We start from the raw sequence: 27974 nt of genomic DNA, 5'->3' as shown, positions 1-27974 counted from the left end.
CCCTGGTGCCAAAAAGTTTAGGGATATTCAAAGGAATGTTCTTTGTCCTTCACACCCACGCTGTTTGTCTAACTGCCCCATCTCACAAAGCTTTAACCTCCCCTAGCATCACACGCCTCTTCCCACTTTGAGGGGCAGGGTGCACACCAGTGTTCAGGCCTCAGGTCCTCCCTGGGCGCTGGTGATCTGTCCTTCTCATCCTGGCTCTGTAAGGCACTCCCCTAAGTTTTTCCTGCTCCCCTGTTTCTCTAGTTCCTCCTGAATCTTCCTAGATAAACCTGTCTAAATGATGCAAGAACTTTCTATCTAATGAATCTGTGATTTTCTCCACTTTAATCACACCTGGGCTGTGTCTACCACACTCTCTCCACAGCTGCACTTGTCGTTTCTGTTTCGTTTTCAGCTTTCTATTTTACACTGGAGTACAGCCGATTAACAATGTTGTGATGGCTTCAGGTGGACAGCAAAGGGACTCAGATGTATGTATTCATGTGTCCATTCTCCCCCAAGCCCCTCTCCCACCCAGGCTGCCACATAACATTAAGCAGAGTTCCCTGTGCTGTACAGTAGGTCCTTCATTATCCATTTTATTGTCAGATTTTATTTACTCCTTATTTTCTTTATGTCCCCTAAATGAATTTCCTCAAAACCCAGTTCCTCTCCTCTCAGGCCCCATAGCTAGTATTTCATTTTCACAATCACCTTGCCTCATGTAGGAGTGTGGTGGGCGGGGGGCGTGGCAAACTGGCGCAGTGGAGGGAGGGGGCCTTAGCCACCTGCAGTCTGCGGCCTGAACAGCCACAAGGCTCCCCCAGTGGCAGAGTGGTACAGACTCTGCCTGCCAAGGCAGGAGATGCAGTAGACTCGGGTTCGATCCCTGGGTCTGAAAGATCACCTGGAGTAGGAAATGGCAACCCACTGCAGTATTCTTGCCTGGAAAATTCCATGGAAAGGAGGAGCCTGGCAGGCTACAGTCCATGGGGTTGCAAAGAGTCAGACAAGACTGAGCATGCACGCATATCATAGACACCAATGTTGAGTCAAACATCCCAGCTCACTTTTGGAGGGTTTAATTATGCCTTAATGCTCCTTATCATAATTAAGCAGAAATAGTGATTCTAATTAGCATATTTACAGAAACCACACAAGTATGCTTCCCTGGTGGCTCAGATGGTAAAGAACCCACCTGCAATGCAGGAGACCCAGGTTCAATCCCTGGGTCAGAAGATCCCCTGGAGGAGGAAATGGCAACCCACTCCAGTATTCTTGCCTGGAGAATTCCATGGACAGAGAAGCCTGGCAGGCTACAGTCCACAGGGTCGCAAAGAGTCAGACATGACTGAGCAAATAACACACACAAGTAGGTCCATATAATCGCACACTTCACCTACTCGTAGCTTAATGGTGTTCCATCCGTGTTTACTTTGCCCTGGTTTCCCTTTCAGCTTGAATGAGCACAACTTTTGAAGTCTTTAATTTATGACTGTTTTAACTTAAGCAAGCCCTGCTAGAGGGTGACAGATGGTAAATGTCAAAAACCCAGAGAGAGGGTTTCTGTTTAGCCTTTGATTTTTGTTTTGTTTTTTAAGCCAGAGAAATGTCCGATTGTGCTCATAGTTTGTCGGAGAAGGCAATGGCAACCCACTCCAGTGTTCTTGCCTGGAGAACCCCAGGGACAGGGGAGCCTGGTAGGCTGCTGTCTATGGGGTCGCACAGAGTCAGACACGACTGAAGAGACTTAGCAGCAGCAGCAGCAGAAGGAGAAAATTATTTCTGTTCTCAAAACACTATAATAATAACAAAAGTAAAACAAAGAACATGGACTTCCCTGGTGGTCTAGTGATTAAGAATCTGCCTGCCAATGCATGGGACGCTGGGTCAATCCCTGGTCCAGGAAGATTCCATATGCCCGTGTGCCACAACCACTGAGCCAGAGCTCTAGAGTCTGTGCTCTGCAACAAGAGAAGCCATCGCAATAAGAATCCTGAGCACAGAAGGTAAAGAATAGCCCCTGTTCACTGCAACTACAGAATGCCCAAGGGCAGTAACGAAGACCCTTTGTAACCAAAAATAAATAAATAAATAAATAAATCCTTCAAAAAAATCATCATCACCATGATGGCACTGATAATGGTGGCAGTGATTATAGCAGCCACCAACCCAGAGGTACTTGTATGTGCCAGGCACTGTCTCAGGAAGTATTCCTACCTTATTATTTTTTGAGGGGGGTTATACAGTGAGGCATGTGGGATCTTAGTTCCCCCTACCGGGATCGAACCTGCACCGCTTACATTGGAAGCACAGAGTCTTAACCACTGGACCACCAGGAAAGTCCCGTTCCTACATTACTTTATTTAACCTTCATAATAAATTTAAAAGGTAATCGTAACTGCTTCAATTTTATAGAAGAGAAAACTGAAGGTAAGATAAACTGATAAAATTTCCCACTACTACTGTGAAGACATAAGCAGTAAGACCCAGGGTCAGAATTTGAATCCAGGACTCTCCAGCTTCAGGCCACACAGTGAGCTTCTCTATCCTGTCTCGCCACCTCTCCTGCCATATCATTATACAGTTATTCCACAACTGCAGTTAGTTTGTTCATAACAATATATGTTCTTAAAAACAGTACCCTGTTCTACCTATCTAAAACACAGAAATAATTTCCATTATGTAGGGGTAAACTATAGATTTTATCAATTATCAAAACTTCAGCCATTCCTAAAGAATTGGGAAATGAAAGTCTTTTTTTTTTTTTTTTGAAAAGTCTATTTTTTAATTGCCCAAAATGAAAGTCTTGTTTATTTGTATGTAAAATTCGTAAGGGTTTTTATGTGGTTGTAGCCTAAGGGAAGAGATACTGCTACGTTGAGAAGCCATTAAAGGTTTAATTTTTTTTTCCTTAAGAGATTAGGGAAGCTTTGCTCAGTAAATTGGTTTGCTTAAATTGTTTGTGAAAATTTAAAAATTCCCCAAGTTCCTCCAAGCAGAATCAGTTAGTTTCTTATCCTTGTTTCAACTGCTCTTTCTTTGTGCATGTTTCTCTTACAGGATAGTACTTCGTATTCAGTGTGGTAACTATCTGTTTCTGTCCTGGGCCATAGACTAGACTCCCAGAAAGTGGGGTTAAGACCATTGTACCCTTAGCAGCTAGCACATAACAGTATTTAATACATATTTACTGATTTAGTGAGTGATTGTAAGTAGAGTAAGAAGACATTTTACTTTTATATAATAGATGGCTCATTACAAGATTAGTGTTCAGTGTTTTGTGTGAATCCTGGCAACCCACTCCAGTACTCTTGCCTGGAGAATCCCCATGGTCAGAGGAGCCTGGTGAGCTACAGGCCATGGGGCTGAAAAGAGTTGGACACGACTCAGCAACTAAGCACAGCACAGTGCGGATCTCACTTAAAATGGACATTCAAGGAATTCCCTGGTGGTCCAGTGGTGAGGACTCCACACTTTCACTGCCAAGAGCAGGAGTTCAGTCCCTGGTCAGGGAACTAAAAGCCCAAGTCACACGGGGTGGCCAAAAAAATAAAATAAATAAAATAAGATGGACATTCATTTCATTTTTCTGAGTTTATATGGAATGAAATCTATTTTTGCTGGAAGATATCTTGTTTAACACCACTGGTAATAAAGAATACATGATAATAAAAAAGCATTTTCAGGGGAGAAAATTTGGGCATGAATGCTCTTAACTATATACATAAATAAACATCATTAATTCTGAAAAGTACAAAATATTTGACCCATTAACAGAATAGATAATAATGAAAACTGATGACTTTTCTGTTAAGTAAACAAAAACTTTGTTCCCTTTACCCAAAGCCATTTGAGACTTTTTAAAATGGCAAATGATGAAAAAAAAATTAAATGCTTTTGTTTGCATATATTGAAATAACCAAACATCTTTTGTCTTTTATTCTGTGAATTACATGGACTGATTTTTTAATATTGTGCCAACCTTACTCTCCTTGGATACATCCCACTTGGTCATCATGTATTATTCCTTTTTTATATCTTACCAGGTTTAATTTGCAATTTTTTCTTTAATAGAAAAACTGAAATTTACTATAACAAACTACTCCCTAAAGAAATGAAATACTAAGCAACAATGTGGCAACTTTCTTGTATCAGAACTATTCATCATCTTAAAATATGTGTGTGTTAGTTGCTTGCCGAGGTCCAGCCCGGCTGATCCAGGGAGTTCGAAGCGGGGATGGTGTCGGCGAGGATAAGGATACAATAGCTTCAATTAGATATTAATTAGAGATGTAAAGAGTAATAGAATGAGGATAGCTCAGTAGGAAAATTCAGTGGAGAAAAGAGGCTGAGTAGCTTGGTTTACGTGGGAGACCAATAAAACTTCAAGACAAGAAGCTTGCACCACTTACGTAGGCCACAGGCATCCTTCCGTTCTCCCAAAGGAGAGGAGACACTGAGGCCTCCCCGGTCGGATCTTAGAAGCCTAGGCATAATTAGTAAGCATGGCGGGTTCTGCGCTCCATATGGAGACTCAGCCAGAGTTTGAGAGAGAAAGTGACATGGGGAGACCAGTATTTCGAGAAACTGATCCCGATTCTCTATTTTCCAGGGTCTGTTTTTATACACTGAGGTGTTATACAAAAGTCATGTGGGGTCAGCAGTCCTGACTTTTATCAAAGTCAGGTGCTTCATACAAATGTATACAGAGGTCTTAGGGGTATTTACATCATCTTCTGGCCAGGGGGCCTGCTGACGATTTATGACCCTCTCCTTGTGACAGCGGTCAGTCAACCAGGACACTTATTTCTCCAGGGGTGATTATTCTTCAAAAAGACTCCACCTTCCGAAGGTACCAGATAAAGTTACATTCCTATAGGGTGAGGGTGTAGTGGGTTTTAATTAAGGAAAGAATTTACTTAGCCTAAGGTCTAACGTGATTAATATCAAAGGTTAATACTTATTTCTTCTATATATTCATTAATGTGTGTAAGGGCAGGGAATGTGGAGACTTAGCAACAAACATTGGCTCAACAAATGAAAAACCCTTCAGCAATACAATTTCTAATCAGCCCACTATACTTATACTAATGGTTTTCTAACTTTTCTAAGGAATCTGTTTTTAGAAGGTTTAAAGCATCTTGTGCCTCTCACGGTTGGGAGGCTGTGAGCAATCACATGTGGCCCGACAAGCCTGTCAGGCAGGCTAGAGAACCTTCAGAGGAGTTTGTAGGTTAAAACACCCTTGTCGCACCCAGGAGTTTTTGTTAACTGGAGCTCTAAGTTAACTCCTTCTCCAAACGAGGTGGTGGGGGACAGCCCCCCATAAAGTCAGAGGTGTAGGTGAGAGTACAAAGTAGTAAAGTAGACAGGCTCTGGTTATGGGGGTAGATGCTCGAGGATTTCCAGGGGGACTCCTGGGGCTCGATCCCGCCTTTGCGTATGTCGAGCCTCCTTCCTCATGACCTTTGCCACGGGCGGAGTGCCTCACGCTGGCCTCCAACAGTTGCTCAATCATGTCCGACTCTTTATGATCCTGCAGACTGTATCCCACCAAGCTCCTCCAACCATGGGGATTCTCCAGGCAAGAATACTGGAGTGGGTGGCCATTCTCTTCTCCAGGGGATCCTCCCAACCCAGGGATCAAACCTGCATCTCCTGCATTGCAGGTGGATTCCTTACCGTCTGAGCCACCAGGGAAGTGCATAAATGGTTTCTGGAAAAAGAGTTATTGTTGAAGACCAAGTATTAAAATCAGTATTACATACAATACTCAAAACCTTTTTTCATTCTACAACCTGGTTGATCACTTTTCTCTCCTCTGTCCCAGAACAGCCCACGCGTCAGCTATTGAAGCCTTTCCCTGGCTATGAGTGATGTTGAATGAGAGTTAAGGAAAGCCTTGTGATAAAAGGAGTCATAGCTATTGTAATTTTTAAAATAACTCTTCCACCACTGCACTGTACATTTTTCTTTTTAAAAGAAATTCTCATGAAGAACAGCCATCACTGAAATCAGAAAGACTGCTTTTATCATTGTAATTATAACAATATTAATTATGCAGTTTATTACTATATTAAATGTAGAGGGTTTCTACTTCAAGTAAACACAATAAAATGAAACGTACATCAGCATGTTAAGAGCCAACTATTCATATTTCAAAAGGATTCTCCAACTCAAAAAGGATCCACTGCAGCTTTTCTATAAATAAAAAAAATCCCCGTGGTTTTAAAAATAATTTTAAAATTGTAATTTACACATAATTTTCAGGAACTCTTCTATTATACAACACAATGCACAACTGTGCATGTATATGGATCATGCCATAAAGAAAAAGCTCATACAAATTTCCCATAAGTTATCTAATTAACTGTGACTATAAGAATGAACATAAACATTGGTTGCAATGCATAGAAAACCACTAGAAAAATTTATGCTCATACTGTTTACTGTTTACAATTCTATGTAAGGACTTTACATTGCTAGTTTCTAAAGTGAAAAGAACTTTAATATGCCCATTATGCCATTTCCTAATTACTAATTTTTGCAAACTTTTCTTTATTAATGATAGAAACATAAACATTCAGTTTGCCTGGTAGAATCACAGAAAATTTGAATTAGTTAAGTAAAATTTGATGACCCATAGGTAATAAATACTGCACATTACCCACAGAATCCCAGTGTCAGAATTGTGTACTGTAGGCATCAGAGACACAGAAATCCAGGAATCTGGAGAGAATGAGGAGCTCCAAGTCATAACCTGGTGGAACTGTGGTTTGTGAGTGTCAGATTACTTTCAACTAACATGGATATCTTGAAAAGAGCTGTTAAGTTCTTAGAACAAGGGAATTTTGAGGTCATGGTATATTTCTTTTGAAACAATGGCCTTCTCCAACTTAGTTCTAGAATTCCTAAGTAGCTGATGTTAGGAATTCTTCTTTTCCCAAATTTACCTTGGGCTTGGTAACATGGAGTTCTTTCACCATTTGAATATAATGCTTCTTCCATACACCCTGCTCATAGGGAGCTGGGGAGACATTGATATACCAGTTAAACCATAAACATTTTAGAATCCAGAGGTGATCCAGTTCAGTTAAATTCTTCCAATGCCAGCTCACCTGGAGAAACAATGTAAAAAACTATTCAGGTTACATGTCCACTTTCTCTAGGTTTTGAGCCGTCACCCTGGTACTGAGAGAACTTCTTTATTTTTTTTTCTGGAGTGGGTTGCCATGCCCTCCTCCAAGGGATCTTCCTGACCCAGGGATCGAATCCACTTCTCTGCATTGCAGGCAGGTTCTTTACCACTGAGCCACTGGGGAAGTGGATTCATGGATTCATTCATGAATGAATCAGAGCAAACATAATTTTAACTTGATAAACCAGGCCTGGAATTCACAAGTAGTTTCTTTTTGGTCCTTTTTTTCCAAATCACAACCAAGTTACCTCTTACCTGAAGTGCTTCCTAACAAGGCAGGAAGATTTTTTTTTAATTGGAGGATAATTACAACATTATGATGGTTTTGCCATACATTGGCCATAGGTATACATGTGTCCCCTCCAACCTGAACACCACTTCCACCTCCCTCCCCATCCCATCCCTCCAGGTTCTCACAGAGCACTGGCTTTAGGTACCCCTTTTTCTTTTCTTTTCTTTTTTTAAATGTTAATTCAGACAGAATCCAAGTCAACTAATATTTATTGAGCACCTATTAACCATCCTCGTCACAACCTGAAGGGTAGTATAATTAATATTCTCCCCTTGCAAATGGGGAAACTAAGCTTCAGAAAAGACTTCGGAACTTCCTAAAGATCTCTGGCTATGCCAAAGCCTTTGACTGTGTGGATCACAACGAACTGTGGAAAATTCTAAAAGAGATGGGAATACCAGACCACCTGACCTGCCTCTTGAGAAACCTGTATGCAGGTCAGGAAGCAACAGTTAGAACTGGACATGGAAAAACAGACTGGTTCCAAATAGGAAAAGGAGTACATCAAGGCTGTATATTGTCACCCAGCTTATTAACTTATATGCAGAGTACATCATGAGAAATGCTGGGCTGGAGAAAGCACAAGCTGGAATCAAGATTGCTGGGAGAAATATAAATGACCTCAGATATGCAGGTGACACCACACTTATGGCAGAAAGTCAAGAAGAACTAAAGAGCCTCTTGATGAAAGAGGAGAGTGAAAAAGTTGGCTTAAAGCTCAACATTCAGGAAACTAAGATCATGGCATCCGGTCCCATCACTTCATGGCAAAATAGATGGAGAAACAGTGGCTGACTATTTTTCTGGGCTCCAAAATCACTGCAGATGATGATTGAAGCCATGAAATTAAAAGATGCTTACTCCTTCGAAGGAAAGTTATGACCAACTTAGACAGCATATTAAAAAGAAGAGACGTTACTTTGCCAACAAAGGTCTGTCTAGCCAAGGCTATGGTTTCTCCAGTAGTCATGTATGGATGTGAGAGTTGGACTATAAAGAAAGCTGAGCGCCAAAGAATTGATGCTTTTGAACTGTGGTGTTCGAGAAGACTCTTAAAAGTGCCTTGGACAGCAAGGAGATCCAACCAGTCCATCCTAAAGGAGATCAGTCCTGGGTGTTTATTGGAGGGACAGATGTTGAAGCTGAAACTCCATTACTTTGGCCACCTGATGCGAAGAGCTGACTCATTTGAAAAGACCCTGATGTTGGGAAAGAATGAAGGCAGGAGGAGAAGGGGACAACAGAGGATGAGATGGTTGGATGGCATCACCAACTCAATGGACGCGAGTTTGGGTAAACTCCAGGAGTTGGTGATGGACAGGGAGGCCTGGTGTGCTGCGATTCATGGGGTCACAAAAAGTCAGACACGACTGAGTGACTGAACTGAATTGAACTGAAGGATCTCTGGGAGTCTGCATATGAACGTTGTGTGAAGGCTACAGAAACTCCAGTTGGCACATTGCTCATTTTTTTCATGATATGCTTCTGTTTTCCCTACATGCTTATGATTTACCTAAATATATAAAGGGAACACAATGACTAATACTATATTGATGTGTCCTAAATAGCCTTTAAGATTCAATGAAGCATTAAGTATTTGTCGTGGGGACTTCCCTGGTGGTCTAGTGGCTAAGATTCTATGCTTTCAGTGCAGGGGGCCAGGGTTTGATCCCTAGTTAGGGAACTGGATTCTACGTGCTGCAACTGACACTTGGTGCAGCCAAATTAATACATTTTTTAAAAAGTATTCTGTACATTCCACTTTCATAGCATTATGGTCAATCCTACATATCCAGAAAATGGTGGAGGTGACCCTATTATGTGTAGTAGTTTTAAAAATAAGTTATTCCAGGTTTTAAATAAGTCTTAGTAGAAACTAGAGTCAAGTCCATATATAAAGTTCAGACTAGGCATTCCATATCTCTTAACATGAATTGCAGAGATGGTAACTAGTCTTCACATTCATTTCATCTTTGGAAAACTGGCCTCTTTTTCAAGGTTAACTCAATAATAAATAATGTTTGAGTGCCCCCAAAAGGAGCAGAACACTCTGTAATGGAACTCACTACCCATCCATCTGTTTATCTATCTGTCCGTCTTCCTCCCTCCTTCCATCCATTGTGTACGGAGTTTCAAAGTTACCCAAACTCACGTCCATTGAGTTGGTGATGCCATCCAACCATCTCATCCTCTGTTGTCCCCTTCTCCTCCTGCCTTCAATCTTTCCCAACATCAGGGTCTTTTCAAATGAGTCAGCTCTTCGCATCAGGTGGCCAGTGTGTTATGTCCAGGATTATTTTATGAGCTGAAGATAAGACATGTAGGGGAGAGGGAAGCAGAGGTGGGGCACAAATAGGAGAAACAGTAGGTTCAGGATCTAGATGGAGGAAAAGGCTTAGAGGATCTTACACAACACTGCAGGCAGAAACAGAGATCACAACCACTTTGTGCAACCCAGAATGAAACTGCACTGCCCTTAATCCTCATATGGTTAGTTAATTCAATCAAGATGTGGGGTTTGGGAGGGAGGGGATGGGGAGAAAGTTTTTCTCAACTCTCATTCTTTTCCTCTTTTGACTTAGATCGGGTTTAGACCTGGGTAGTTAAGTTGGGGTTCCCCCCCTGCACTGGGGATAGATAAAATTTTGCTTTGTTTTTGATTTTTGCTGCTTTTTGTTTGTTTAAAACTAAACAGGAATGAGGAAAGTTGAGGGTGGGGAAGCTCTTTCAAAACTGTAAGACAACCACCACCACATTTTCAAACAGCTCAAAGCTCATCTTGGTGCAATGACTTTATTGTTTACTTTAAATCTAGCTAAAGAACAATTGCCTCACAGTCAGTTCTGGGAAATAAAATAAAATGTTGAAATCTACCAAGATTGACATATGGTACACATAGATGATAAGATTATCTATTTCGTATCACATCTCCCTGGAATGATAACATTCTCATTGTGAAAAACATGGAAAATTCTGAGAAACCTGAAGAAAAACAATACCCAGAACCCTGTCAATCAGAGATGACCAAACATTATCAACAAGCTGGTAGAGTTATTTTCCTTTCTGTTTTTCAGGTATATATGAAAGCAAAATTGGGAAACTGCATGCAATTTAAAATCATGCTTTCTTCATTTTATACATAATAAGCATCTCTGTTCTTCCCAAACATGTTTTCTAATGACTGCCTAATAATTCTTTATATGGCAGAATGATACTCTATTACTGGGCATTTAAAACACTATGTTTTTTTAAAAAACAAATTGTTTCAATTTTAGAATAATATGTGTACATCAATACTAAATTCAAAGATACCAAGGGGCACACTGTAAAAAAAAGTAAAAAAAAAAAAAGCCTCTCTCATCCTTGTCATATAGCCACTCATTTCCCTCTGTGAATGTAACCATTGTTACTGGCTTCTTGTGTGCCATTCCAGAAGAGCAACAAATATGGATACATTCTTTTATTCTTCCAAAGTGGTAGGATAATTCTGCACCTTTGTTGTTTTATTGATGATATATTGAGGAGATAGTTGCAACCAGTCTGCTATTAGCAGACATTTCCATTGTTTCCAACCTTTTGCTACTACAAACAATGATGCAATATTCTTATATAGACATACATTTTGCATGTGTTGAAGTATACCCATCAGACAAATTCCAAGAAGTGAAACTACTGGCCAAAGGTAATCTTGGGTTTTTTTTTTTTTTTCTAATTTTATTTTATTTTTAAACTTTACATAATTGTATTAGTTTTGCCAAATATCAAAATGAATCCGCCACAGGTATACATGTGTTCCCCATCCCGAACCCTCCTCCCTCCTCCCTCCCCATACCATCCCTCTGGGCCGTCCCAGTGCACCAGCCCCAAGCATCCAGCATCGTGCATCGAACCTGGACTGGCAACTCGTTTCCTACATGATATTCTACATGTTTCAATGCCATTCTCCCAAATCTTCTCACCCTCTCCCTCTCCCACAGAGTCCATAAGACTGTTCTATACATCAGTGTCTCTTTTGCTGTCCCGTACACCGGGTTATTGTTACCATCTTTCTAAATTCCATATATATGCGTTAGTATACTGTATTTATGTTTTTCCTTCTGGCTTACTTCACTCTGTATAATAGGCTCCGGTTTCATCCACCTCATTAGAACTGATTCAAATGTATTCTTTTTAATGGCTGAGTAATACTCCATTGTGTATATGTACCACAGCTTTCTTATCCATTCATCTGCTGATGGACATCTAGGTTGTTTCCATGTCTTGGCTATTATAAACAGTGCTGCGATGAACATTGGGGTACACGTGTCTCTTTCCCTTCTGGTTTCCTCAGTGTGTATGCCCAGCAGTGGGATTGCTGGATCATAAGGCAGTTCTATTTCCAGTTTTTTAAGGAATCTCCACACTGTTCTCCATAGTGGCTGTACTAGTTTGCGTTCCCACCAACAGTGTAAGAGGGTTCCCTTTTCTCCACACCCTCTCCAGCATTTATTATTTTTAGACTTTTGGATCGCAGCCATTCTGACTGGTGTGAAATGGTACCTCATAGTGGTTTTGATTTGCATTTCTCTGATAATGAGTGATGTTGAGCATCTTTTCATGTGTTTGTTAGCCATCTGTATGTCTTCTTTGGAGAAATGTCTATTTAGTTCTTTGGCCCATTTTTTGATTGGGTCGTTTATTTTTCTGGAGTTGAGCTGTAGGAGTTGCTTGTATATTTTTGAGATTAGTTGTTTGTCAGTTGCTTCATTTGCTATTATTTTCTCCCATTCTGAAGGCTGTCTTTTCACCTTGCTAATAGTTTCCTTTGATGTGCAGAAGCTTTTAAGGTTAATTAGGTCCCATTTGTTTATTTTTGCTTTTATTTCCAATATTCTGGGAGGTGGGTCATAGAGGATCCTGCTGTGATGTATGTCGGAGAGTGTTTTGCCTATGTTCTCCTCTAGGAGTTTTATAGTTTCTGGTCTTACGTTTAGATCTTTAATCCATTTTGAGTTTGTTTTTGTGTATGGTGTTAGAAAGTGGTCTAGTTTCATTCTTTTACAAGTGGTTGACCAGATTTCCCAGCACCACTTGTTAAAGAGATTGTCTTTAATCCATTGTATATTCTTGTCTCCTTTGTCAAAGATAAGGTGTCCATATGTGCGTGGATTTATCTCTGGGCTTTCTATTTTATTCCATTGGTCAATATTTCTGTCTTTGTGCCAGTACCATACTGTCTTGATAACTGTGGCTTTGTAGTAGAGCCTGAAGTCAGGTAGGTTGATACCTCCAGTTCCATTCTTCTTTCTCAAGATCGCTTTGGCTATTTGAGGTTTTTTGTATTTCCATACAAATTGTGAAATTATTTGTTCTAGCTCTGTGAAGAATACTGTTGGTAGCTTGATAGGGATTGCATTGAATCTATAAATTGCTTTGGGTAGTATACTCATTTTCACTATATTGATTCTTCCAATCCATGAACATGGTATATTTCTCCATCTATTAGTGTCCTCTTTGATTTCTTTCACCAGTGTTTTATAGTTTTCTATATATAGGTCTTTAGTTTCTTTAGGTAGATACATTCCTAAGTATTTTATTCTTTCCATTGCAATGGTGAATGGAGTTGTTTCCTTAATTTCTCTTTCTGTTTTCTCATTATTAGTGTATAGGAATGCAAGGGATTTCTGTGTGTTGATTTTATATCCTGCAACTTTACTATAGTCATTGATTATTTCTAGTAATTTTCTGGTGGAGTCTTTAGGGTTTTCTATGTAGAGGATCATGTCATCTGCAAATAGTGAGAGTTTTACTTCTTCTTTTCCAATTTGGATTCCTTTTATTTCTTTTTCTGCTCTGATTGCTGTGGCCAAAACTTCCAAAACTATGTTGAATAGTAATGGTGAAAGTGGGAACCCTTGTCTTGTTCCTGACTTTAGAGGAAATGCTTTCAATTTTTCACCATTGAGGATAATGTTTGCTGTGGGTTTGTCATATATAGCTTTTATTATGTTGAGGTATGTTCCTTCTATTCCTGCTTTCTTTAAGTTTTTAGCCATGTCTCATGGCTTGCAGGATCTCTCAGTTCCCCGACCAGAGATCAAACTCACATCCTTGGTAGTGAAAGCCACTGGATCGCCAGGGAATGTCCAGGAATCTTTATTTAAAAATTGGGTACTACCAAATTGCTCTCCTGGGTGTTTGCATCAATTTATCTATGAAGGTGCAACACATGAAGGTGCTTGTTTCCCCACACCCCTAACAATATAAAATGTTATCATTAAAAAAGAAACTAAATCCATCTGAGTCACAAACGATGGCATGAAAATGAGGCTAAGCATTTTATCTATTTTCAAAACATCTGCTTTTCTTTCTGTGAACTACTTGCTCACTTCCTTTGCTCATTTTTCTGCTAGGCTTTGCTTTTTTTTTCTTCTTAATGTAGATTTATAGTCGTTCTTTAAAAAATAAGAAAATTACCCCTTTGCTGGCAACATGTTTTTCCCCAGATTATTTTAATTTTGGGGAGCCACATTGCAGCAGCTTGTGGATTCATAGTCTCCCGGCCAGGGGCTGAACCTGAGCCCTAATCAGTGAAAGCACTGAGTCCTAACCACTCCCAGGGAGCTCCCTCCTGTTTACTGTCTGTATTTATTTACAGTTTTCTTCTCGATGGAGAAAATTTTAACTTTTATAATCACAACTTAAAATCTTGCTTTCTTTATTTATAAAGCATATATAATATATATACAAAATATATAAAATAAATAAAGATTTTAAGTTATACATTTTCTTTTGAGGCTCTGAATATTATAGATTACTCACAAAGTCTTCCTTCCCTAGATTTCCTTTAATTACATTCTTTTCCCCTTTAGTCATGCCTGGTGGCTTACAGGATCTTAGTTCCCCAAACAGGGATTGAACTTCTGTCCTCAGCAGTGAAAAAGCAGAGACTTAACCACTGGACCAAGGAATTCCCTCCTTTGAGTAGGGAATGGTTTTCCATAATTTCATATCAATCTTTTATCCTTCTAGAATTTTTTTCCAGATACTGCCCAATTGTCCCAGCACCAATTATTAAATACATCATCTATCTTACTGCTTTCATTTTCTTAATTTTTTTTCATTTTCTTAATTTTAAAAACTAAAGTTACCCTGTGAATGCACAGTAACAGGGAATTTCTGGTCTTTCTAGACTATGAAAAAAAATCAACAAAATGACTATCAATTTTATATCTTAAAAAATATACTTGAATACACCGTGAAATTATTTGTAAGAAAATAATGGTCAGATGCTTTTCCAACCTGTGAGCACATTTGCCCACTCTGAACTCCTTTAGTCTCACATGCTTCTGTATTTATCACATTAGCACCTTATTTCATGCTTTTCTATTTATGAATGGCCTGCACTCTACACTCTTAAGTTTTACTATGGTCCTCTGCTGTGCAATATAAGGCTATTCTGATGATGAACCATTATATACATGTGTATATATTTCCCCAACTGGCTAATACTATTTTACGGACACTTAGCAATGGCTTACTTTTTCTCTCCTGTGAGCACTAAGTGCACAGCCAGACACAAAGAGATGGGGCCAATCCAAACTGTGCAAACAAAATGCGGTGAGCATCTTGTCGGTGCTCGGTTTTGTATGCATGCTTTCTTTTTTCCCTCAAGGTTCAGTGTTTTCTAGGCTGTCTTTACAAAACACCGAACCCTGCTTCTTTATCTGTGCCTGTGCACAGTGACAAAGGCTTTGGGGGTCCAGGAAAGAAAAGATGTATAAAGATAACACCTTTGGGAGCTTGGTCATAAAATCCAGAGCTTCTGCTGGAATTTTCTCCTGAAGCTTTCAACAGCAGAACTTTTGCTGTGACAGGGAGCAGCGTTCTAACAGGACTGTCAGGATTCTTCTCCTCTGAGTGTCCATCCATTTGTCAAACTGGAAAAAAAAAAAAAAAGCAAAGCAAAGCAAAGCAAAAAAAAAAAAAGCTCCAGGTTCAGTCTGACACCAGAGACGCATTATGAAAGAGATAAAGAACTGCATAGAAAGTGAGTTTAGTAACTTATTCTTAACAAATTGCATGCATTTCTTTCCCTAACAAGTACACCCCATGTTTTGCCACCTACCTGTTCTTTCTCACATGTGTGTGTGTGAGCCCAAGCAAGGCCGGTGTGGACATAGACATGCACTTGACCTCAAAACTTGGAGTTACAGAAACATTTGGGAGCTGGTCATAGTCGTAAACTGAGAATATATACAGACTTGTAAAATGTAGATCTTTAACTTCTGATGGGGCTATATCCCAATTAATCCATCATAAGTTGAAAGTATCATAAATTAAAAATGCACATAATACACTTAACCTACCAAACATTCTAGCTTAGCCCAGTCTACCTTAACGTGCTCAGAACGCTTACATGAACCCTGATGATCCTTGCTGTTGTTTAGTTGCTCAGTCATGTCCAGCTGTTTTGCGACCCCATAGACTGTAGCTCAGCAGGCTCCTGTGTCCATGGGATTCTCCAGGCAAGAATACTGGAGTGGGTTGCCGTGCCCTCCTCCATGGGATCTTCCTGACCCAGGAATCAAACCTGAGTCTCTGCATTGACAGAGGTATTCTTTATCACTGAGCCACCAGGGAAGCCCTCACATGAACCTACAGTTGGGCAAAATCATCTACCACAAAGCCTATTTTAGAAGAAAGCGTTGACTAGTTCATGTAATTTATTGACTACTACACCTGGAGAAGGGAATGGCAACCCACTGCAGTATTCTTGCCTGGAGAGTTCCATAGACAGAGGAGCCTGGTGGGCTACAGGCCATGGGGTTGCACAGAGTTGGACATGACTGACACAACTTAGCATGTATACAAGCACACTGAATGTGAAACCAGAATGGCTGTCTGGGTACTGATGGTTTTAAGTGTATTTGGCCTGTACTCTTGTGACCGAGTGGCTGACTGGGAGCTGTGGCTCAGTGGCTGCCCAGAACCATAAATAAGTATCCTACTGCACATGGCTAGCCACCCCTCCCCCAAAAAAACCCAAATACAAAATTTTAAATATGGTATCCACTGAACGTCTATCACTTTTGCATCACTGTAAAGCCAAAAAGTTGCTAAGCCAAAGCATCTTAAGCCACGGACTGTCTGTACAACCATAAGAGAAGACACCTGGGCAGTCAGTCTTCGCCCATAGTTTACATCAGCTCATTAGTGATTAAAACTCCAGGACCAGAAACAAACCTTTGCATTCACAATTAGAGATAAGGCAATACAAGCAAATATCTCTGAGAAGGGGGACTATATGGGGTTAAAGTCCTGTGTGTGTGTGTGTGTGTGTTCTCAGTCACTCACTCTTGTCTGACTCTTTGCTGAGCCGGCTAGGCTCCTCTGTCCATGGAATTTTCCAGGCAAGAATACTGGGATGAGGTGCCATTTCCTATTCCAAGGGATCTTCCCGACCCAGGGATCGAACTTGTGCCTTTTGGGTCTCCTGCATTGGCAGGTGGATTCTTTACCACTAGCACCACCTGGGAAGGTCCAGTTAAAGTCCTGCTGCTGCTGCTGCTAAGTCGCTTCAGTCGTGTCTGACTCTGTGCGACCCCATAGATGGCTGCCCACCAGGCTCCCCTTGGATTCTCCAGGCAAGAACACTGGAGTGGGTTGCCATTTCCTTCTCCAATGCATGAAGGTGAAAAAAGAAAGTGAAGTCACTCAGTTGTGTCTGACTCTTAGTGACCCCATGGACTGCAGCTTACCAGGCTCCTCAGCCCATGGGATTTTCCAGGCAAGAGTACTGGAGTGGGGTGCCATTGCCTTCTCCGAGTTAAAGTCCTACTAATATGTAAATGATTGATATGATTGGAAAGGAAAAGTTGATAGGAGGGCCTGGAAAAAAAAAAGAGTGCCAGAGACAGGAAGTACATGCCAAAGCAATCTGGGGCATACCAAACAAACGCTTGGGTTACTTCACAATTTTCCCCAGTGATGACCCCAAACCAGTCCCAAGATTAGTGACTCATCAAAGATGAGAGCGTGAGAGCTGGCCAAAATCAAAAGAAAGGTTCTTATGGGAACAGCTAGCAGCAGAAGGAGCTGTTATCAGAGTCTAAACCTCTGTTTTTCTTCTTTAGTCCATTAGAGAAGAGAAAACAGGAAAGTTTGGGGCTACTTGTATTTTATACACTATTGCATTTCATCAATAGATATTTTCTAGTTAGTATAAAGTAATCAGAATTTTATAATACTTTAGTTTTAATCATAAAATACATTGACCACCTAAAAAGGCATGAAAGTGGAAGTGAAGGCATTTCCAACTCTTTGCGACCCCATGGACTGTAGCCTATCAGGCGTCTCTGTCCATGGGATTTTCCAGGCAAGAGTGCTGGAGTGGATTGCCATTTCCTTCTCCAGGGGATCTTCCCGACCCAGGAATCGAACCTGGGTTTCCCACATTACAGGCAGACGCTTTTACCATCTGAGCCACCAGGGAAGCCCTTTAAAAAAAAAAAAAAGGCATAAAAGGAAAAATGTATTTTAAGCCTTATGACAAGTCAACTTCTTTGTAATCATAGGATCTATTTTTTTTAATTAGTTGGAGTACTTCTTGATTAAAACCTTCCTTGGAAGTCCAGTGGTTAAGAATCTGCCAGTGCAGTGGACATGGGTTCCATCCCTGGTCTGGGATGATTCCACCTGCTGCAAGGCAAGTAAGCCTGAGAGCCACAACTCCTGAGCCCACATGCCACAGCCCCTGAAGCACAAGCACCCTAGAGCCTGTGCTCTGCAACCAGAGAAGCCACTGCAGTAGGAAGACTGCGTCCTGCAAGTAGGGAGGAGTGGTCCCATGCTCATGACAACTAGGGAAAGCCTGCACACAGCAACGAAGACGCAGCTCAACCATAAACAAACAAATAAAAAGAATCTGCCTTCCAATGCAAGGGACTAGGGTTGATAACCTGCTCGGGGAACTAAGAGCCCACATGCCACAACTGGAGAAAGCCTGTGTTGCAACAAAGACCCAGTGCAGCCAAACCAAAGATTTTTAAATAAAACAAAAACTATTCACTGTTACCAGATCTTTTCAGCGCTCATCAATCTCACTTTGGACACTATCATTCAAGGGGGAGGGGGGACTCTCAAATGAAAAAAAAAGAAAAAAAAAACATCAGAAATCTTAATTTACAAATAAGTGAATAAAGTGTATTCATGTATGAATGTTCCCAGATTTCCTCTCCGCCTGTTTCTGCACAGTCCATATTTCTAACTAACATAATATGAGACTTCTTTCCTTTGGGGATGGGTTATTAGAATGATAGAGAAGCCAGACCAGAGTGGTGAGGGCCAGGGGAAGGACCAGCCCACGATGCTGCGGTGATCTCTAAAGCAAGGAGCCAGTGGGGGGCATATGGAGACAGGAGAGCTGCAGGGGTTTGGCGTGTAGGCAGTCTGTGGAGGTTCAGACTGTAACTGCCTTTCCAGCAGTTATACAGTGTGAGAGAACTGGGGAATGAAGAAAGGGGATCTGGTAGGTAGTGTTATGAGTTCTGAATTGGATCCCCTGTGATTTTTCTTTGAGAGACAACATGAAAATTGGTATTCATCTTTAAAATTACTTTGGGCAGTGCTACGTGCTACTCTGTAGAAACTGAGCTATGTGGGGACCCAGGATGATGAGGGAAGAAATGTTTATGGGATATAATTATCACTACAGTAAATCAGAAATAACCCCAAATGCCTCACAATAGTGAATCAGCTCAGCAACATGATAAGAGAAAATACGGCATTAAGGATGCATGGGGGCTTTGGGAGTGAGGCCATTCAGAGTCACATTGATTGAATAATTATATCGAAATTTAGAGTTACTGGGAAGATTAAAGAAATGAAAATATGTATAAAATTCCTAAAAGAGTGTATGACTCATTGTACTCATGGTAGCTAATTTTATAAACGGTGGTCCCCAAACTTTTTGGCACCAGGGATCAGTTTCATAGAAGAGAAGTTTTCCATGGACGGGGGGAACAGGCAGGTAGGGATGGCTTCGGGGTGATTCAAGCGCATTGCATTTTATTGTAGTTCAGTCACTCAGTCATTCTGACTCTGCAACTCCATGGGCTGCAGCATGCCAGACTTCCCTGTCCTTCGCCATCTGCTGGAGCTGGCTCACACTCATCTCCATTGGGTCAGTGATGTTTTCCTACCCTCTGGTCCTCTGTCGTCCCCCTCTCCTCCTGCCTTTAATCTTTCCCAGCATCAGTCTTTTCTAATGAGTCGGCTCTTCACATCTGGTGGCCCAAGTATGGAGTTTCAGCTTCAGCATCAGTCCTTCCAATGAATAATCAGGACTGACTTCCTTTAGGATTGACTGGTTTGATCTCCTTGCAGTTCAAGGGACTCTCAAGAGTCTTCTCCGACACCACAGTTCAAAAGCATCCATTCTTCATCACTCAGCCTTCTTTATGGTTCAACTCTCGCATCCATACATGACTCCTGGAAAAACTACAGCATTACATTTGTTGTGCACTTTATTTCTAATGTGATGCCACTGCTGATCTGATGAGAGGTACCAATGGGTCTGTGGCCCAGAGGTTGGGGACCCCTGTTAGAAAATATCATAGTGATGTTAAAAATAATAAGCATGAGGGGTAAATCATTAGATATACAATAATTAAATTACAAAGCATAAAGTTACCATGTTTGTACATTAACAAGGACAGGAAGCACATTTGCAAGGATTGAGGTCAGCTCAATTATTGTCATGGATGCCCAAAAGAAGAGAACAGGCTCAGATTGAAGAACAGTGATTTAGAATGAATATAAAAGAACATTAGGATTATAAAGCGCTGAAGAAATCTATAAAAGAAAACATTCAAACCTTTTCCTCTAGAGATTAAAAAGATAATTACATTGGTTTCTCATCTATTTCCCTGATTATAACAGTCAAAGATAATTTATATTTGGCTTTGATAGGTGTTCTTGCCTTGGGGGTTTCCCCTTTCTAATTGTGTTTATTTAGTCTAATAGAAAACGAATTTGCATTTCTTGAATTTCTACCAGTTGAAGGTGGGTAGATGACTGAGAAGAATGCTTAACAGCTGGGGGAAATCCCCTTGGAATTTAAAAGGTGCTGGGAATAATCCAAAAAGTAGATAATCCATGGAAGAATTAACTCTACATGAATTTGGTAATCGCCCAGTATCCTTCTCTTTTTTAAAAAAATTTCTAAATTGAAGCATTGTTATTTTACAATCTTTTAGGTATCTAGCATATTGATTTATATATGTATACACACACACACACACACACACACACATTCTGTTTTAGATTCTTTTCCACTGTAGGTTATAATAAGATATTGGATATAGTTCCTTGTGCTATACAGTAGGTGCCTGGGTTGTTGTTGTTTTTTTTTTCAAATCTATTATATATATATATATACATATATATATATAGTAGTATATATATCTGTCCCACATCACTTGCTTCAGCTCTTCAAGAAAAAAGAGCCATACCATCACAGCCAGGGATCTAATGTGTGAGGTAGGGGAGCAGCTAAGACCGTTTTCTTATCCTAGTACCATGTGTGATACCTCATTTTACAGTTAGTTCCTTTTTAATATTAATATCATATAATTACTATACAACATTGTGCTACATTATTTTATGCTATACTATCTTATATGCCCATCACTGGTGACTCAGTGGAAAAGAATACATCTGCCAAGCAGGAGACAGGGGGTCAATCCCTGGGTCAGGAAGATCCCTTGAAGAAGGAAATGGCAACTGGCTCCAGTATTCTTGCTTGGGAAATCACATGGACAGAGGAGCCTGGTGGGTTTACAGTCCACGGGGTTGCAAAAGATTCAGACATGACTTAGTTACTAAACAGCAACAATACTATCTTATATCATATCATAATTATATTTTATAGTTACTTTTAATACCTTTCGAGATTTCTTGACAATAAGATTGTGAAAATCCCATTTTCAGAGTAGTTGTTACAAGGATTCTTGCTGCACTTTCAAGATGTGAGGACCATTGCTAGGGCATCAGCGCCACTCATCGCACACCAAATGGCAAGGAAAGGAAAGTTCTCAGGCAGTGAGGTCAAGATGAAGGAAGAGGCTGTTATTTTTTTTTTGCTTTTTGGTTATATTATCCTGGGCTTCACTGGTGGCTCAGCTGGTAAAGAATCTGTCTGCAATGCAGGAGACCTGGGTTTGATCCCTGGGTTGGGAAGATCCCCTGGAGAAGGAAATGGCAACCCACTCCAATATTCTTGCTTGGAAAATCCCATGGACAGAGAAACTTGGCAGGCTATAGTTCATGGGGTTGCAAAAGAGTCAGTCACGACTGAGCATGCACACATGGCTAAATATAAAATACTTTTTGGATTGTCTATCATTGAATAGGTTTCACATTACATCTTGCCCTTTACTATCCAGATTGTTTTTAAAAGTGACTTTACTTCTAATATGAGATTGAGCTTTAAAGCCAATACTTGACTCATACAATGAAAATCCCAAGTAATGCTAAGTTTAAAAATCAGTATCCTTGGGCTTCCCTGGTGGCTCAGTGGTAAAGAATCTACCTGCCAACGCAGGTAACATGGGTTTGATCCCTGATCTGGGAAGATCCTACATGCAGCGGAGCAACTAAGCCCGTGTGCCACAACTACTGAGCCTGTGTTGATCCCATGCACCACAACTTAAACGAGAAGGCTCTAGAGCCCAGTCTCTGCAACAAGAGACGCCCTGGCAATGAGAAGCTTGCACACCACAATTATAGAAAAGCCTGTGCAGCGAGGAAGACTCAGCACAGCCATAAATAAAGGAAAATTAAAAACAACAACAAAAAAAAACCTGTATGCTTACTTACTTCTCTCCTTTCTTTTTTTTATTGAAAATGCATTCCTTATGCTATCAATCTGTTATGTTGTTCATAAAACACACAGACAAATAAAGCCTAAACCTAAACTGGAGAGAGAAAACTGAATAAAAATAAACTGGAAATATCCCCTTCAAACTTAATTCCTGTGGCTTTCATGGAGCTGTAAAGGTTACCATATAATCTAGTGGATTTATGGAATAAGTTTGTTGTTGGGCAAAAGAGAAAAACCAGTGAGTACCATTTATTCATTTAGAAAATATTTATTAAATGCCTGATAGCATCAAGCAATGTACAACAAGGAGCATGGTAAAACCATGCCTGACCCTATAGTTTGGCTGATTGGAGTAGAGAGATAATTAGTGATCTTTGCAAATATCAGTGACCTTTGAAATATAGGCTTCTATTAGTTATGGTAAAAGAAAAGAATTAACAAGATCTTTTTAAAAGTTTGAAGCCCTTGAATTTTATCCAGGGTGATATTAAAAATGTTTAACAACTGGCAATGCTATCAACCAATCAAAATCAGCAGAGGCTGCTCAGCCATACCAATGAATTCTGGCTGAATATTAGCCCTGGTTATATTAATTTAGGGATTTACATTCATAGTATGTAGAATGAAAATGCAAAGATAGTCATTTTAAATATGTCCCTTTTTATCTATTTGCTTTTTTTATAAGTCTCTTTTTTAAGTTATTGGTAACAAAGTTAGTTTAAAAACACAAATACAATATGAGAAAAACTTAGCTAGATTTTAAATTTCGGGTATTTCTCATTTTGCCATTTTTAGTGAATTTATTTTATAAAATTTTATTATTATTTTGAATAGATATTACCTTCACATGATTAAAAACATTCACATGATTAAAAATTCAAAAGACACAAAAGGCTCTCCAGGTAAGAGTCTCTTCCACCCTTTAGACAGTTTTCCTGTCTGAAGGAAATCAATATTGCCCCTTTTCTTGTAAAAGTAAAAGTAAAGTGAAGTCGATCAGTCATGTCCAACTCTTTGCGACCCCACAATTGTAACCTGCCAGGCTCCTCTGTCCATGGGGTTTTCCAGGCAAGAATACTGGAATGGGTTGCCATTTCTTTCTCCAGAGGATATGTAAAGTCTTCCAGAAACATTGTGTACATGACTTTTTTTTTCCTTCTTTAGGTTAGTAAATATCTTTAGACTGGAGCTTGTAGACCAGCACAGAAAAGAAGTGGTGACTAAATCAGACAAACAAGAACAGTAAGATACAGAGCTTTATGATGGATTGAATGTTTATGTCACCCCTAATTCCGAAATTGAAACCCTAACCCTGTGGTAATGACCCAGGGAGGTAGGTGGGGCCTTTGAGAGGATTAGGTCATGAGGGAGAGCATTCGCATATGGGATTGCGAGCATCCATGCTCAATCGCTCAGTTGTGTCTGACTCTTTGCCACCCCATGGATTGTAGCCCACCAGGCTTCTCTGTTGATGGGATTTCCCAGGCAAGAATACTGGAGTGGGTTGCCACTTCCTATTCCAGGGGATCTTCCTGACCCAGACAGCAAACCAGAGTTTCCTGATTGGCAGGCGGATTCTTTACCAGTGAGCCACCAGGGAAGCCCTCATGAATGGGTTTAGTGTCCTTTATTAAAGAGACTACAGAGTGACCTTTAGCCCTTTTGTCATATGAAGACACATGGAGAGTCTCTGAGCCAGAAAGCAGGTTCCCAGCAGACACCGAGTCTGCTAGCACCTTGATGTTGGACTTTCCGGCCTCTAGAACTATGAGAAATAAGTTTTCTGCTGTTTATAAGCCCCCGCTCCCACCAGTGTTCTGTTATAGCACCTGGAATGGACTAAGACATATGGGAAAATGAATCTCAGTAACTCACAGGGTAGGATATTCTGTCTACTGCTATATTCTGGGGCAAAGATGCTCCGTTAAAAGGAAAGAAGGCTTTGACTGTATGCTTTAAAGATGGACTATTTCAAGTTCATTATATACATCTAGAGTTAAAGAAATCATAGCATAATTTTTTAAAAGGGATCCTGATTTGTTTTTTAAAATTAAGGTGCAATTCATACACCACACCACCCAGCATTTTCATATATTCACAAGGCTGTAAAGCCAGCACTACTGTCTAATTTCAGAACCTTTTCATTACCCCCCAAAATGAAGTCCATACCCATTACAGTCAGTCACTCCTCCCCTGCTCCCTGGCCCCTAGAAACCACTCATCTATTTTCTGTCTGTATGGATTTGTCTATTTTGAATATTTCATATAAATGGAATCATATGCTAGATGGCTTCGGTGTCTGGTTTCTTTCACTCAGCATACTATGTTCAAAGTTTATGTTGTAGCATATATCAGTACTTCATTCTTTTTTCTTGCCTGTGCCTTTTAAAATTTAACCATTTTTAAGTGTACAGTTCAGTGACATGATGCACACTCACACTGTTGTGCAACATCCCCACATCCGTCTGCAGAACTGTTTTTAAAACTCAAGCTGAAACTCTACCGGTTAAGTAACATCCCTATTTCTTCGTAACCTGTATTTTACTTTCTTTCTCTGTGAATTTGCCTATTCTAAGAACTTCATAAAAGTGGAGTCAAACAATATTGGTCCTTTTGTGTCTGGTTTATTTCACGTAGCACAATATCTTCAAAGTTCACTCATGAGTAGCTTGAAACAGAACTGCCTTTCATTTTCAGGCTGAACACTGTTCCATTGTTTGGCTAGACCCCATTTTGTTTATCCGTTTCTCACCAAATGGACGTTTGGGTGTTTACATTTTTGACAATTATGAATAATGCCACTGTGAACATTAGTGTACACATTTTTGTATGACCATGTTTCCAGTTCTCTTGGGTGGAAGAGACTCTCAGTGAGAACTATAGAGGAATTTGATGAGTAATACACATTAGCCAGAGATGGATAAAGTCCCCTCATACAAACATTTGAGTTTCGAACTTTCAAAGATGCGAATGTGTGTTTGCATGTCCAATCACATTAGTTCATGCATCTGGCGTGCACGGTCATGTGTGTCCATCCACTACAGGTGGCTGTGCTTTTGTGTACTTTACAGTACAGTAGAGCAGTTTTTTAATTTCAAGCCCAGGATGTCTGGAAGCAAGCTTACAAACAGCGGAGTGTAGCCAGTTGTGTTAGTTGGGTACCGAGGCTGACTGTGTTGGATTTACAATCAAATTGGACCTATGAATTCGCTTTTGGAACAGAACTCATTCATACAGAGTAGACTTACTGTACTTTGATCATGGACAATGGTCATTGAGACCGTGTTTCCTTTGAGGAAGTGTGAAAGTAACTTAGATATGGATATATAGATTTATATACATTCCTTTGTTAATGTTCTTTTTCATTATGGTTTATTCCAGGATACTAGATATAGTTCCCTGTGCTATACAGTAGGACCTTGTTGCTTAGCCATTCTAAATGTAATAGCTTGCATCTACCAACCCCAAACTCCCGGTCTGTCCTGCTCCCTCCTCTCCTCCCACTTGGCAACCACAGGTCTGATCTCTACGTCTGTGAGTCTGTTTCTGTTTTGAGGGCAGGTTCATTGGTGCCACAGTTTAGATTCCACATATAAGTGATATTCATATGGTGTTTGTCTTTCTCTTTCTGACTTAGAATCAAGTATACTTTAAATAGTTACCCATTTTCCAAGCAGAGCTCTTCTTGCTTCAAATACTTACAATTAAAAAAAAAAAGATGGAATGATTTCATATTTTGTGGTTCAAAATACCCATTAAAAAGACATCATTAGGACTTCCCTGATGGTCCAGTGGTTAAATATCTGCCTGCCAATGCAGGGGACATTGGCTCAATCCTTTGTGCCAAGAGATTCCACATGCCTAGGTGCAACTGAGCACAAGCGCTACAAGAACTGAAGCCTGCATGCCCTAGAGCCCTGCTCCCCAACAAGAGAAGCCACCATAATGAGAAGCCTGCTCACTGCAGCCAGAGAGTGGCCCCTGCTTACCAAAACTAAAGAAAGCCCATGCACAGCAATGAAAACCCAGCACAGTCAAAAATAAAATAAATGAATTTTAAAAAGACATTATTAAAGGATCAATCACTAAATATTGCCAGTCTTTTCCATTTTATCAACTGAGTATAAAGAGACAGATTTTGTACCTGAAAGGGTAACTTTATTTATAACTTGGGCAAACTTTCCTTTTTCTCAGTTTCTCCATGTGAGACAATTCATCTTAGAGAATAAATAATTTTTTAAAGGCAAGAAATAAGAAAAGAATGGAACTATAAAGTGAAATCATTTTTGGAATATGAAAGGCGATGACAAAACTGACAAAGGAAAAATAGGAAAACGGACAACCTCCCTCCAAATATTTCAGCATGACTAGTATTAGAACTTGTGAAATTTATGAGTGAGTAGCTCTGTTTTTTTTTTATTTCATGAGTTCACATACCAGTGGGTGTACATTACATATATGTTTGCATATGTGTGCCTCTGGGCTTATAGCTCAGTGTTTATCTGTATAGGTTTGTTGTTATATACCATCGAGGACAGAAACTATGTCTTATTCACCTTGACTTCTCCACTGCAGAGTGCTGTATGTGGCATATTACAAGTGCTCAAGCTTGCTGGAAGGAATGAATATGCTTGTGACAATGAATATCCTTTGGATGTATGGCTACCATGTGAGTGTATTTACATATTAGTGGAGAGGTGTTTTCCTGAGCTTCAGTCACTTGTGTATCTATCTGAATGGGTGAGGAAGGGACAACTCGAGTGAGGAGGTTTGGCAGAGGAGGGCAAGCTGGAGCCAGGAAGCAAGAGACAGCAGGTAACAGGCGTGACTGTCTCTCTGGCGCCCACCCCGCGCTCTGTGGGCTTTCAAAATCGGGCTCCATGTGTTCCCTTCCTCCTGGCACTTTCTAAATTCTCTTGCACTATTCCTATTTAGAAACTAGCTCAGGGCTATTTCTTCCCTTTTGTGGAGGAGGATGAGGAGCTGGTTTCATGCTTCCAACAGATCTGTTTTCCTTTCTTTTTTTAGACTCTCAAATTCTGCTTTCAAAGGGCAGGCAAAATGGAGACTGAAATAATTGATTCAACAACAACCTCAAGGCCGTAAAATGCCATCTTTGCTACTAACCAGGGAATATCATATATCACAGGCAGACACTTTTTATACTTTAGAGAAGAAGAAAAAGAATACCATTTTCTCCTCCCTCCTAATTAACTGCCCCTTGGGCTACCAGGACCCTCAAATAACAGTGACAGATGATCTCAGAATTTCTAGATAATAGAAATAGTAGAGAGGATTTCCTGGGTGGTCCAGTGGTTAAGACTCTGTGTTTCTGCTGCAGAAAGCAAGGGTTCAATCCCTGGTTGGGCAATTAAGGTCCCACAGGCCAATGAAGTGGTCAAAACAAGCAAACAAAGAAAAGGAAAATAGAAGAGAGCCTATAAAATAAAATTTAAAAACCTATAGAATTTTTCAGAAGACTGAAAAATCAGGATTCAGGGCTTTCATGGTGGTCCAGGGGTTAAGAATCTGCCTGCCAATGCAGGACATACAGGTTCCATTTCTGGTCGGGGAGATTCCACATGCCTCGGGGCAGCTAAGCCAGTGATCCACAACTATTGATCCTGCAC

At 40.2% G+C, this 27974-nt stretch overlaps 2 long non-coding RNA genes across 3 annotated transcripts in view; one reads left to right on the top strand and one right to left on the bottom strand.

Annotated features, from left to right (window-relative positions):
• Positions 1-27974, top strand: part of LOC147350702 (uncharacterized) — a 58430-nt gene that overhangs the window by 1831 nt on the left and 28625 nt on the right. The window lies entirely within an intron of this gene.
• Positions 4569-10831, bottom strand: LOC147350703 (uncharacterized). 2 transcript variants are annotated; one of them, XR_015149070.1, is made up of 3 exons: positions 9634-10831; positions 6945-7109; positions 4569-5707 (listed from the first exon to the last, which is right to left on the bottom strand). It is a non-coding gene; the product is annotated as an uncharacterized LOC147350703 (long non-coding RNA). The 2 variants fall into 2 exon arrangements; XR_015149069.1 differs by lacking the exon at positions 4569-5707 and having other exon boundaries at positions 6019-7109.

Source organism: Bos grunniens, chromosome 20, assembly GCF_055505025.1.
Source record: "Bos grunniens cultivar Pamir isolate PY7600 chromosome 20, Bosgru_T2T1.0, whole genome shotgun sequence".
Lineage (NCBI taxonomy): Eukaryota > Metazoa > Chordata > Mammalia > Artiodactyla > Bovidae > Bos > Bos grunniens.
Note: the sequence above shows the minus strand (reverse complement) of the source record. Positions and strands in the feature narration are given on the sequence as shown.